This window comes from Bufo gargarizans, chromosome 6 (assembly GCF_014858855.1).
Source record: "Bufo gargarizans isolate SCDJY-AF-19 chromosome 6, ASM1485885v1, whole genome shotgun sequence".
NCBI lineage: Eukaryota > Metazoa > Chordata > Amphibia > Anura > Bufonidae > Bufo > Bufo gargarizans.
Window position 1 is genome coordinate 236,432,496 of NC_058085.1, and position 12,259 is coordinate 236,444,754.

The window sequence follows — 12,259 nt, forward strand, 5'->3', positions numbered from 1 at the left end:
GGACAGTATTCCATTTTGCACACAAGCTCCATTTTTTCCTTAAACAAATCTTTCCATTAACTGACACCTTTGTTTGACACACACAAAAACGCACCCTTACCTGTTGATTGGCACCCATACCTGTTGATGTGCATGGATCCACACCTGACTGAAGAATGAAGAAACATGGCTGCTGCCAGGAAGGAAAACAGCAAGGGTCCATTGTGATGTCATCATCCATGGATGCTGAAGGGTTCCGTTGTGACACGCTCAGTGTTCCATCTATTGAAATTTTCATGGAGGCTGCCATATTGATTTTCTGGAGGCAGCCATTTTGTTTTGCAGTTAAACAGAGCTTGCAGTACAATGGATAAGAAATGCTGTGAAGGGTTAGGATTGCAGCCACAGTAGTCAGCATGGACGAATTCTAGTCTCTGAAAACAATTGCTTATAGCTACAATGAAATTCTGGGTTGGAACCTGCTTTTGGATTCCTGGAGCAGGTAGAGCAATTGCAGAGGTGCTAAGTACATTCCATAATAGCACAGAACTTTGATTGGATAACTGGCACTATTCTCATTCTGCCAGCTACAAAAATCCATAAAAGGTATGGCATCTCATGATAGGTGGTGAGTTGCAGATGACTAAACTGATCTGCACCTACATTGCAGTGGCCAAAAAGTAAAAACAAGAAAAGGCATAGCTCCGTCGGTGGCCGCTTCTTAACCCAAAGTTGCGACAGAGGGTATAGATCGGTACTCTTGGAGTTTATATGACCATACCGTCAGAAACAGATAAGAAGGCTTTTGTGTTCTGGGCCTGCTAATAGACGCTGGACAGTATTCCATTTTGCACAGAAGCTCCATTTTATCCTCAAACAAATCTTTCCATTAACTGACACCTTTGTTTGACACACACAAAAACGCATCCTTACCTGTTGATTGGCACCCATACCTGTTGATGTACATGGATCCACACCTGACTGAAGAATGAAGAAACATGGCTGCTGCCGTTGCAGTTAAACAGAGCTTGCAGTACAATGGATAAGAAATGCTGTGAAGGGTTAGGATTGCAGCCACAGTAGTCAGCATGGACGAATTCTAGTCTCTGAAAACAATTGCTTATAGCTACAATGAAATTCTGGGTTGGAACCTGCTTTTGGATTCCTGGAGCAGGTAGAGCAATTGCAGAGGTGCTAAGTACATTCCATAATAGCACAGAACTTTGATTGGATAACAGGCACATTCTCATTCTGCCAGCTACAAAAATCCATAAAAGGTATGGTATCTCATGATAGGTGGTGAGTTGCAGATGATAAACTGATCTGCACCTACATTGCAGTGGCCAAAAAGTAAAAACAAGAAAAGGCATAGCTCCGTCGGTGGCCGCTTCTTAACCCAAAGTTGCGACAGAGGGTATAGATCGGTACTCTTGGAGTTTATATGACCATACCGTCAGAAACAGATAAGAAGGCTTTTGTGTTCTGGGCCTGCTAATAGACCCTGGACAGTATTCCATTTTGCACACAAGCTCCATTTTTTCCTTAAACAAATCTTTCCATTAACTGACACCTTTGTTTGACACACACAAAAACGCACCCTTACCTGTTGATTGGCACCCATACCTGTTGATGTGCATGGATCCACACCTGACTGAAGAATGAAGAAACATGGCTGCTGCCAGGAAGGAAAACAGCAAGGGTCCATTGTGATGTCATCATCCATGGATGCTGAAGGGTTCCGTTGTGACACGCTCAGTGTTCCATCTATTGAAATTTTCATGGAGGCTGCCATATTGATTTTCTGGAGGCAGCCATTTTGTTTTGCAGTTAAACAGAGCTTGCAGTACAATGGATAAGAAATGCTGTGAAGGGTTAGGATTGCAGCCACAGTAGTCAGCATGGACGAATTCTAGTCTCTGAAAACAATTGCTTATAGCTACAATGAAATTCTGGGTTGGAACCTGCTTTTGGATTCCTGGAGCAGGTAGAGCAATTGCAGAGGTGCTAAGTACATTCCATAATAGCACAGAACTTTGATTGGATAACAGGCACATTCTCATTCTGCCAGCTACAAAAATCCATAAAAGGTATGGTATCTCATGATAGGTGGTGAGTTGCAGATGATAAACTGATCTGCACCTACATTGCAGTGGCCAAAAAGTAAAAACAAGAAAAGGCATAGCTCCGTCGGTGGCCGCTTCTTAACCCAAAGTTGCGACAGAGGGTATAGATCGGTACTCTTGGAGTTTATATGACCATACCGTCAGAAACAGATAAGAAGGCTTTTGTGTTCTGGGCCTGCTAATAGACCCTGGACAGTATTCCATTTTGCACACAAGCTCCATTTTTTCCTTAAACAAATCTTTCCATTAACTGACACCTTTGTTTGACACACACAAAAACGCACCCTTACCTGTTGATTGGCACCCATACCTGTTGATGTGCATGGATCCACACCTGACTGAAGAATGAAGAAACATGGCTGCTGCCAGGAAGGAAAACAGCAAGGGTCCATTGTGATGTCATCATCCATGGATGCTGAAGGGTTCCGTTGTGACACGCTCAGTGTTCCATCTATTGAAATTTTCATGGAGGCTGCCATATTGATTTTCTGGAGGCAGCCATTTTGTTTTGCAGTTAAACAGAGCTTGCAGTACAATGGATAAGAAATGCTGTGAAGGGTTAGGATTGCAGCCACAGTAGTCAGCATGGACGAATTCTAGTCTCTGAAAACAATTGCTTATAGCTACAATGAAATTCTGGGTTGGAACCTGCTTTTGGATTCCTGGAGCAGGTAGAGCAATTGCAGAGGTGCTAAGTACATTCCATAATAGCACAGAACTTTGATTGGATAACAGGCACTATTCTCATTCTGCCAGCTACAAAAATCCATAAAAGGTATGGCATCTCATGATAGGTGGTGAGTTGCAGATGACAAACTGATCTGCACCTACATTGCAGTGGCCAAAAAGTAAAAACAAGAAAAGGCATAGCTCCGTCGGTGGCCGCTTCTTAACCCAAAGTTGCGACAGAGGGTATAGATCGGTACTCTTGGAGTTTATATGACCATACCGTCAGAAACAGATAAGAAGGCTTTTGTGTTCTGGGCCTGCTAATAGACCCTGGACAGTATTCCATTTTGCACACAAGCTCCATTTTTTCCTTAAACAAATCTTTCCATTAACTGACACCTTTGTTTGACACACACAAAAACGCACCCTTACCTGTTGATTGGCACCCATACCTGTTGATGTGCATGGATCCACACCTGACTGAAGAATGAAGAAACATGGCTGCTGCCAGGAAGGAAAACAGCAAGGGTCCATTGTGATGTCATCATCCATGGATGCTGAAGGGTTCCGTTGTGACACGCTCAGTGTTCCATCTATTGAAATTTTCATGGAGGCTGCCATATTGATTTTCTGGAGGCAGCCATTTTGTTTTGCAGTTAAACAGAGCTTGCAGTACAATGGATAAGAAATGCTGTGAAGGGTTAGGATTGCAGCCACAGTAGTCAGCATGGACGAATTCTAGTCTCTGAAAACAATTGCTTATAGCTACAATGAAATTCTGGGTTGGAACCTGCTTTTGGATTCCTGGAGCAGGTAGAGCAATTGCAGAGGTGCTAAGTACATTCCATAATAGCACAGAACTTTGATTGGATAACAGGCACATTCTCATTCTGCCAGCTACAAAAATCCATAAAAGGTATGGTATCTCATGATAGGTGGTGAGTTGCAGATGATAAACTGATCTGCACCTACATTGCAGTGGCCAAAAGTAAAAACAAGAAAAGGCATAGCTCCGTCGGTGGCCGCTTCTTAACCCAAAGTTGCGACAGAGGGTATAGATCGGTACTCTTGGAGTTTATATGACCATACCGTCAGAAACAGATAAGAAGGCTTTTGTGTTCTGGGCCTGCTAATAGACCCTGGACAGTATTCCATTTTGCACACAAGCTCCATTTTTTCCTTAAACAAATCTTTCCATTAACTGACACCTTTGTTTGACACACACAAAAACGCACCCTTACCTGTTGATTGGCACCCATACCTGTTGATGTGCATGGATCCACACCTGACTGAAGAATGAAGAAACATGGCTGCTGCCAGGAAGGAAAACAGCAAGGGTCCATTGTGATGTCATCATCCATGGATGCTGAAGGGTTCCGTTGTGACACGCTCAGTGTTCCATCTATTGAAATTTTCATGGAGGCTGCCATATTGATTTTCTGGAGGCAGCCATTTTGTTTTGCAGTTAAACAGAGCTTGCAGTACAATGGATAAGAAATGCTGTGAAGGGTTAGGATTGCAGCCACAGTAGTCAGCATGGACGAATTCTAGTCTCTGAAAACAATTGCTTATAGCTACAATGAAATTCTGGGTTGGAACCTGCTTTTGGATTCCTGGAGCAGGTAGAGCAATTGCAGAGGTGCTAAGTACATTCCATAATAGCACAGAACTTTGATTGGATAACTGGCCCTGTTCTCATTCTGCCAGCTACAAAAATCCATAAAAGGTATGGCATCTCATGATAGGTGGTGAGTTGCAGATGACTAAACTGATCTGCACCTACATTGCAGTGGCCAAAAAGTAAAAACAAGAAAAGGCATAGCTCCGTCGGTGGCCGCTTCTTAACCCAAAGTTGCGACAGAGAGTATAGATCTGTACTCTTGGAGTTTATATGACCATACCGTCAGAAACAGATAAGAAGGCTTTTGTGTTCTGGGCCTGCTAATAGACGCTGGACAGTATTCCATTTTGCACAGAAGCTCCATTTTATCCTCAAGCAAATCTTTCCATTAACTGACACCTTTGTTTGACACACACAAAAACGCATCCTTACCTGTTGATTGGCACCCATACCTGTTGATGTACATGGATCCACACCTGACTGAAGAATGAAGAAACATGGCTGCTGCCGTTGCAGTTAAACAGAGCTTGCAGTAACAATGGATAAGAAATGCTGTGAAGGGTTAGGATTGCAGCCACAGTAGTCAGCATGGACGAATTCTAGTCTCTGAAAACAATTGCTTATAGCTACAATGAAATTCTGGGTTGGAACCTGCTTTTGGATTCCTGGAGCAGGTAGAGCAATTGCAGAGGTGCTAAGTACATTCCATAATAGCACAGGACTTTGATTGGATAACAGGCACATTCTCATTCTGCCAGCTACAAAAATCCATAAAAGGTATGGTATCTCATGATAGGTGGTGAGTTGCAGATGATAAACTGATCTGCACCTACATTGCAGTGGCCAAAAAGTAAAAACAAGAAAAGGCATAGCTCCGTCGGTGGCCGCTTCTTAACCCAAAGTTGCGACAGAGGGTATAGATCGGTACTCTTGGAGTTTATATGACCAACCGTCAGAAACAGATAAGAAGGCTTTTGTGTTCTGGGCCTGCTAATAGACCCTGGACAGTATTCCATTTTGCACACAAGCTCCATTTTTTCCTTAAACAAATCTTTCCATTAACTGACACCTTTGTTTGACACACACAAAAACGCACCCTTACCTGTTGATTGGCACCCATACCTGTTGATGTGCATGGATCCACACCTGACTGAAGAATGAAGAAACATGGCTGCTGCCAGGAAGGAAAACAGCAAGGGTCCATTGTGATGTCATCATCCATGGATGCTGAAGGGTTCCGTTGTGACACGCTCAGTGTTCCATCTATTGAAATTTTCATGGAGGCTGCCATATTGATTTTCTGGAGGCAGCCATTTTGTTTTGCAGTTAAACAGAGCTTGCAGTACAATGGATAAGAAATGCTGTGAAGGGTTAGGATTGCAGCCACAGTAGTCAGCATGGACGAATTCTAGTCTCTGAAAACAATTGCTTATAGCTACAATGAAATTCTGGGTTGGAACCTGCTTTTGGATTCCTGGAGCAGGTAGAGCAATTGCAGAGGTGCTAAGTACATTCCATAATAGCACAGAACTTTGATTGGATAACAGGCACATTCTCATTCTGCCAGCTACAAAAATCCATAAAAGGTATGGTATCTCATGATAGGTGGTGAGTTGCAGATGATAAACTGATCTGCACCTACATTGCAGTGGCCAAAAAGTAAAAACAAGAAAAGGCATAGCTCCGTCGGTGGCCGCTTCTTAACCCAAAGTTGCGACAGAGGGTATAGATCGGTACTCTTGGAGTTTATATGACCATACCGTCAGAAACAGATAAGAAGGCTTTTGTGTTCTGGGCCTGCTAATAGACCCTGGACAGTATTCCATTTTGCACACAAGCTCCATTTTTTCCTTAAACAAATCTTTCCATTAACTGACACCTTTGTTTGACACACACAAAAACGCACCCTTACCTGTTGATTGGCACCCATACCTGTTGATGTGCATGGATCCACACCTGACTGAAGAATGAAGAAACATGGCTGCTGCCAGGAAGGAAAACAGCAAGGGTCCATTGTGATGTCATCATCCATGGATGCTGAAGGGTTCCGTTGTGACACGCTCAGTGTTCCATCTATTGAAATTTTCATGGAGGCTGCCATATTGATTTTCTGGAGGCAGCCATTTTGTTTTGCAGTTAAACAGAGCTTGCAGTACAATGGATAAGAAATGCTGTGAAGGGTTAGGATTGCAGCCACAGTAGTCAGCATGGACGAATTCTAGTCTCTGAAAACAATTGCTTATAGCTACAATGAAATTCTGGGTTGGAACCTGCTTTTGGATTCCTGGAGCAGGTAGAGCAATTGCAGAGGTGCTAAGTACATTCCATAATAGCACAGAACTTTGATTGGATAACAGGCATATTCTCATTCTGCCAGCTACAAAAATCCATAAAAGGTATGGCATCTCATGATAGGTGGTGAGTTGCAGATGACTAAACTGATCTGCACCTACATTGCAGTGGCCAAAAAGTAAAAACAAGAAAAGGCATAGCTCCGTCGGTGGCCGCTTCTTAACCCAAAGTTGCGACAGAGGGTATAGATCGGTACTCTTGGAGTTTATATGACCATACCGTCAGAAACAGATAAGAAGGCTTTTGTGTTCTGGGCCTGCTAATAGACGCTGGACAGTATTCCATTTTGCACAGAAGCTCCATTTTATCCTCAAACAAATCTTTCCATTAACTGACACCTTTGTTTGACACACACAAAAACGCATCCTTACCTGTTGATTGGCACCCATACCTGTTGATGTACATGGATCCACACCTGACTGAAGAATGAAGAAACATGGCTGCTGCCGTTGCAGTTAAACAGAGCTTGCAGTACAATGGATAAGAAATGCTGTGAAGGGTTAGGATTGCAGCCACAGTAGTCAGCATGGACGAATTCTAGTCTCTGAAAACAATTGCTTATAGCTACAATGAAATTCTGGGTTGGAACCTGCTTTTGGATTCCTGGAGCAGGTAGAGCAATTGCAGAGGTGCTAAGTACATTCCATAATAGCACAGAACTTTGATTGAATAACAGGCACATTTTCATTCTGCCAGCTACAAAAATCCATAAAAGTTATGGTATCTCATGATAGGTGGTGAGTTGCAGATGATAAACTGATCTGCACCTACATTGCAGTGGCCAAAAGTAAAAACAAGAAAAGGCATAGCTCCGTCGGTGGCCGCTTCTTAACCCAAAGTTGCGACAGAGGGTATAGATCGGTACTCTTGGAGTTTATATGACCATACCGTCAGAAACAGATAAGAAGGCTTTTGTGTTCTGGGCCTGCTAATAGACGCTGGACAGTATTCCATTTTGCACAGAAGCTCCATTTTATCCTCAAACAAATCTTTCCATTAACTGACACCTTTGTTTGACACACAAAAACGCATCCTTACCTGTTGATTGGCACCCATACCTGTTGATGTACATGGATCCACACCTGTACTGAAGAATGAAGAAACATGGCTGCTGCCGTTGCAGTTAAACAGAGCTTGCAGTACAATGGATAAGAAATGCTGTGAAGGGTTAGGATTGCAGCCACAGTATTCAGCATGGACGAATTCTAGTCTCTGAAAACAATTGCTTATAGCTACAATGAAATTCTGGGTTGGAACCTGCTTTTGGATTACTGGAGCAGGTAGAGCAATTGCAGAGGTGCTAAGTACATTCCATAATAGCACAGAACTTTGATTAGATAACAGGCACATTCTCATTCTGCCAGCTACAAAAATCCATAAAGGTATGGTATCTCATTATAGGTGGTGAGTTGCAGATGATAAACTGATCTGCACCTACATTGCAGTGGCCAAAAAGTAAAAACAAGAAAAGGCATAGCTCCGTCGGTGGCCGCTTCTTAACCCAAAGTTGCGACAGAGGGTATAGATCGGTACTCTTGCAGTTTATATGACCATACCGTCAGAAACAGATAAGAAGGCTTTTGTGTTCTGGGCCTGCTAATAGACCCTGGACAGTATTCCATTTTGCACACAAGCTCCATTTTTTCCTTAAACAAATCTTTCCATTAACTGACACCTTTGTTTGACACACACAAAAACGCACCCTTACCTGTTGATTGGCACCCATACCTGTTGATGTGCATGGATCCACACCTGACTGAAGAATGAAGAAACATGGCTGCTGCCAGGAAGGAAAACAGCAAGGGTCCATTGTGATGTCATCATCCATGGATGCTGAAGGGTTCCGTTGTGACACGCTCAGTGTTCCATCTATTGAAATTTTCATGGAGGCTGCCATATTGATTTTCTGGAGGCAGCCATTTTGTTTTGCAGTTAAACAGAGCTTGCAGTACAATGGATAAGAAATGCTGTGAAGGGTTAGGATTGCAGCCACAGTAGTCAGCATGGACGAATTCTAGTCTCTGAAAACAATTGCTTATAGCTACAATGAAATTCTGGGTTGGAACCTGCTTTTGGATTCCTGGAGCAGGTAGAGCAATTGCAGAGGTGCTAAGTACATTCCATAATAGCACAGAACTTTGATTGGATAACAGGCACATTCTCATTCTGCCAGCTACAAAAATCCATAAAAGGTATGGTATCTCATGATAGGTGGTGAGTTGCAGATGATAAACTGATCTGCACCTACATTGCAGTGGCCAAAAAGTAAAAACAAGAAAAGGCATAGCTCCGTCGGTGGCCGCTTCTTAACCCAAAGTTGCGACAGAGGGTATAGATCGGTACTCTTGGAGTTTATATGACCATACCGTCAGAAACAGATAAGAAGGCTTTTGTGTTCTGGGCCTGCTAATAGACCCTGGACAGTATTCCATTTTGCACACAAGCTCCATTTTTTCCTTAAACAAATCTTTCCATTAACTGACACCTTTGTTTGACACACACAAAAACGCACCCTTACCTGTTGATTGGCACCCATACCTGTTGATGTGCATGGATCCACACCTGACTGAAGAATGAAGAAACATGGCTGCTGCCAGGAAGGAAAACAGCAAGGGTCCATTGTGATGTCATCATCCATGGATGCTGAAGGGTTCCGTTGTGACACGCTCAGTGTTCCATCTATTGAAATTTTCATGGAGGCTGCCATATTGATTTTCTGGAGGCAGCCATTTTGTTTTGCAGTTAAACAGAGCTTGCAGTACAATGGATAAGAAATGCTGTGAAGGGTTAGGATTGCAGCCACAGTAGTCAGCATGGACGAATTCTAGTCTCTGAAAACAATTGCTTATAGCTACAATGAAATTCTGGGTTGGAACCTGCTTTTGGATTCCTGGAGCAGCTAGAGCAATTGCAGAGGTGCTAAGTACATTCCATAATAGCACAGAACTTTGATTGAATAACAGGCATATTCTCATTCTGCCAGCTACAAAAATCCATAAAAGGTATGGCATCTCATGATAGGTGGTGAGTTGCAGATGACAAAATGATCTGCACCTACATTGCAGTGGCCAAAAAGTAAAAACAAGAAAAGGCATAGCTCCGTCGGTGTCCGCTTCTTAACCCAAAGTTGCGACAGAGGGTATAGATCGGTACTCTTGGAGTTTATATGACCATACCGTCAGAAACAGATAAGAAGGCTTTTATGTTCTGGGCCTGCTAATAGACGCTGGACAGTATTCCATTTTGCACAGAAGCTCCATTTTATCCTCAAACAAATCTTTCCATTAACTGACACCTTTGTTTGACACACACAAAAACGCATTCTTACCTGTTGATTGGCACCCATACCTGTTGATGTACATGGATCCACACCAGACTGAAGAATGAAGAAACATGGCTGCTGCCGTTGCAGTTAAACAGAGCTTGCAGTACAATGGATAAGAAATGCTGTGAAGGGTTAGGATTGCAGCCACAGTAGTCAGCATGGACGAATTCTAGTCTCTGAAAACAATTGCTTATAGCTACAATGAAATTCTGGGTTGGAACCTGCTTTTGGATTCCTGGAGCAGGTAGAGCAATTGCAGAGGTGCTAAGTACATTCCATAATAGCACAGAACTTTGATTGGATAACAGGCACATTCTCATTCTGCCAGCTACAAAAATCCATAAAAGGTATGGTATCTCATGATAGGTGGTGAGTTGCAGATGATAAACTGATCTGCACCTACATTGCAGTGGCCAAAAGTAAAAACAAGAAAAGGCATAGCTCCGTCGGTGGCCGCTTCTTAACCCAAAGTTGCGACAGAGGGTATAGATCGGTACTCTTGGAGTTTATATGACCATACCGTCAGAAACAGATAAGAAGGCTTTTGTGTTCTGGGCCTGCTAATAGACGCTGGACAGTATTCCATTTTGCACAGAAGCTCCATTTTATCCTCAAACAAATCTTTCCATTAACTGACACCTTTGTTTGACACACAAAAACGCATCCTTACCTGTTGATTGGCACCCATACCTGTTGATGTACATGGATCCACACCTGTCTGAAGAATGAAGAAACATGGCTGCTGCCGTTGCAGTTAAACAGAGCTTGCAGTACAATGGATAAGAAATGCTGTGAAGGGTTAGGATTGCAGCCACAGTAGTCAGCATGGACGAATTCTAGTCTCTGAAAACAATTGCTTATAGCTACAATGAAATTCTGGGTTGGAACCTGCTTTTGGATTCCTGGAGCAGGTAGAGCAATTGCAGAGGTGCTAAGTACATTCCATAATAGCACAGAACTTTGATTAGATAACAGGCACATTCTCATTCTGCCAGCTACAAAAATCCATAAAAGGTATGGTATCTCATTATAGGTGGTGAGTTGCAGATGATAAACTGATCTGCACCTATATTGCAGTGGCCAAAAAGTAAAAACAAGAAAAGGCATAGCTCCGTCGGTGGCCGCTTCTTAACCCAAAGTTGCGACAGAGGGTATAGATCGGTACTCTTGGAGTTTATATGACCAACCGTCAGAAACAGATAAGAAGGCTTTTGTGTTCTGGGCCTGCTAATAGACCCTGGACAGTATTCCATTTTGCACACAAGCTCCATTTTTTCCTTAAACAAATCTTTCCATTAACTGACACCTTTGTTTGACACACACAAAAACGCACCCTTACCTGTTGATTGGCACCCATACCTGTTGATGTGCATGGATCCACACCTGACTGAAGAATGAAGAAACATGGCTGCTGCCAGGAAGGAAAACAGCAAGGGTCCATTGTGATGTCATCATCCATGGATGCTGAAGGGTTCCGTTGTGACACGCTCAGTGTTCCATCTATTGAAATTTTCATGGAGGCTGCCATATTGATTTTCTGGAGGCAGCCATTTTGTTTTGCAGTTAAACAGAGCTTGCAGTACAATGGATAAGAAATGCTGTGAAGGGTTAGGATTGCAGCCACAGTAGTCAGCATGGACGAATTCTAGTCTCTGAAAACAATTGCTTATAGCTACAATGAAATTCTGGGTTGGAACCTGCTTTTGGATTCCTGGAGCAGGTAGAGCAATTGCAGAGGTGCTAAGTACATTCCATAATAGCACAGAACTTTGATTGGATAACAGGCACATTCTCATTCTGCCAGCTACAAAAATCCATAAAAGGTATGGTATCTCATGATAGGTGGTGAGTTGCAGATGATAAACTGATCTGCACCTACATTGCAGTGGCCAAAAAGTAAAAACAAGAAAAGGCATAGCTCCGTCGGTGGCCGCTTCTTAACCCAAAGTTGCGACAGAGGGTATAGATCGGTACTCTTGGAGTTTATATGACCATACCGTCAGAAACAGATAAGAAGGCTTTTGTGTTCTGGGCCTGCTAATAGACCCTGGACAGTATTCCATTTTGCACACAAGCTCCATTTTTTCCTTAAACAAATCTTTCCATTAACTGACACCTTTGTTTGACACACACAAAAACGCACCCTTACCTGTTGATTGGCACCCATACCTGTTGATGTGCATGGATCCA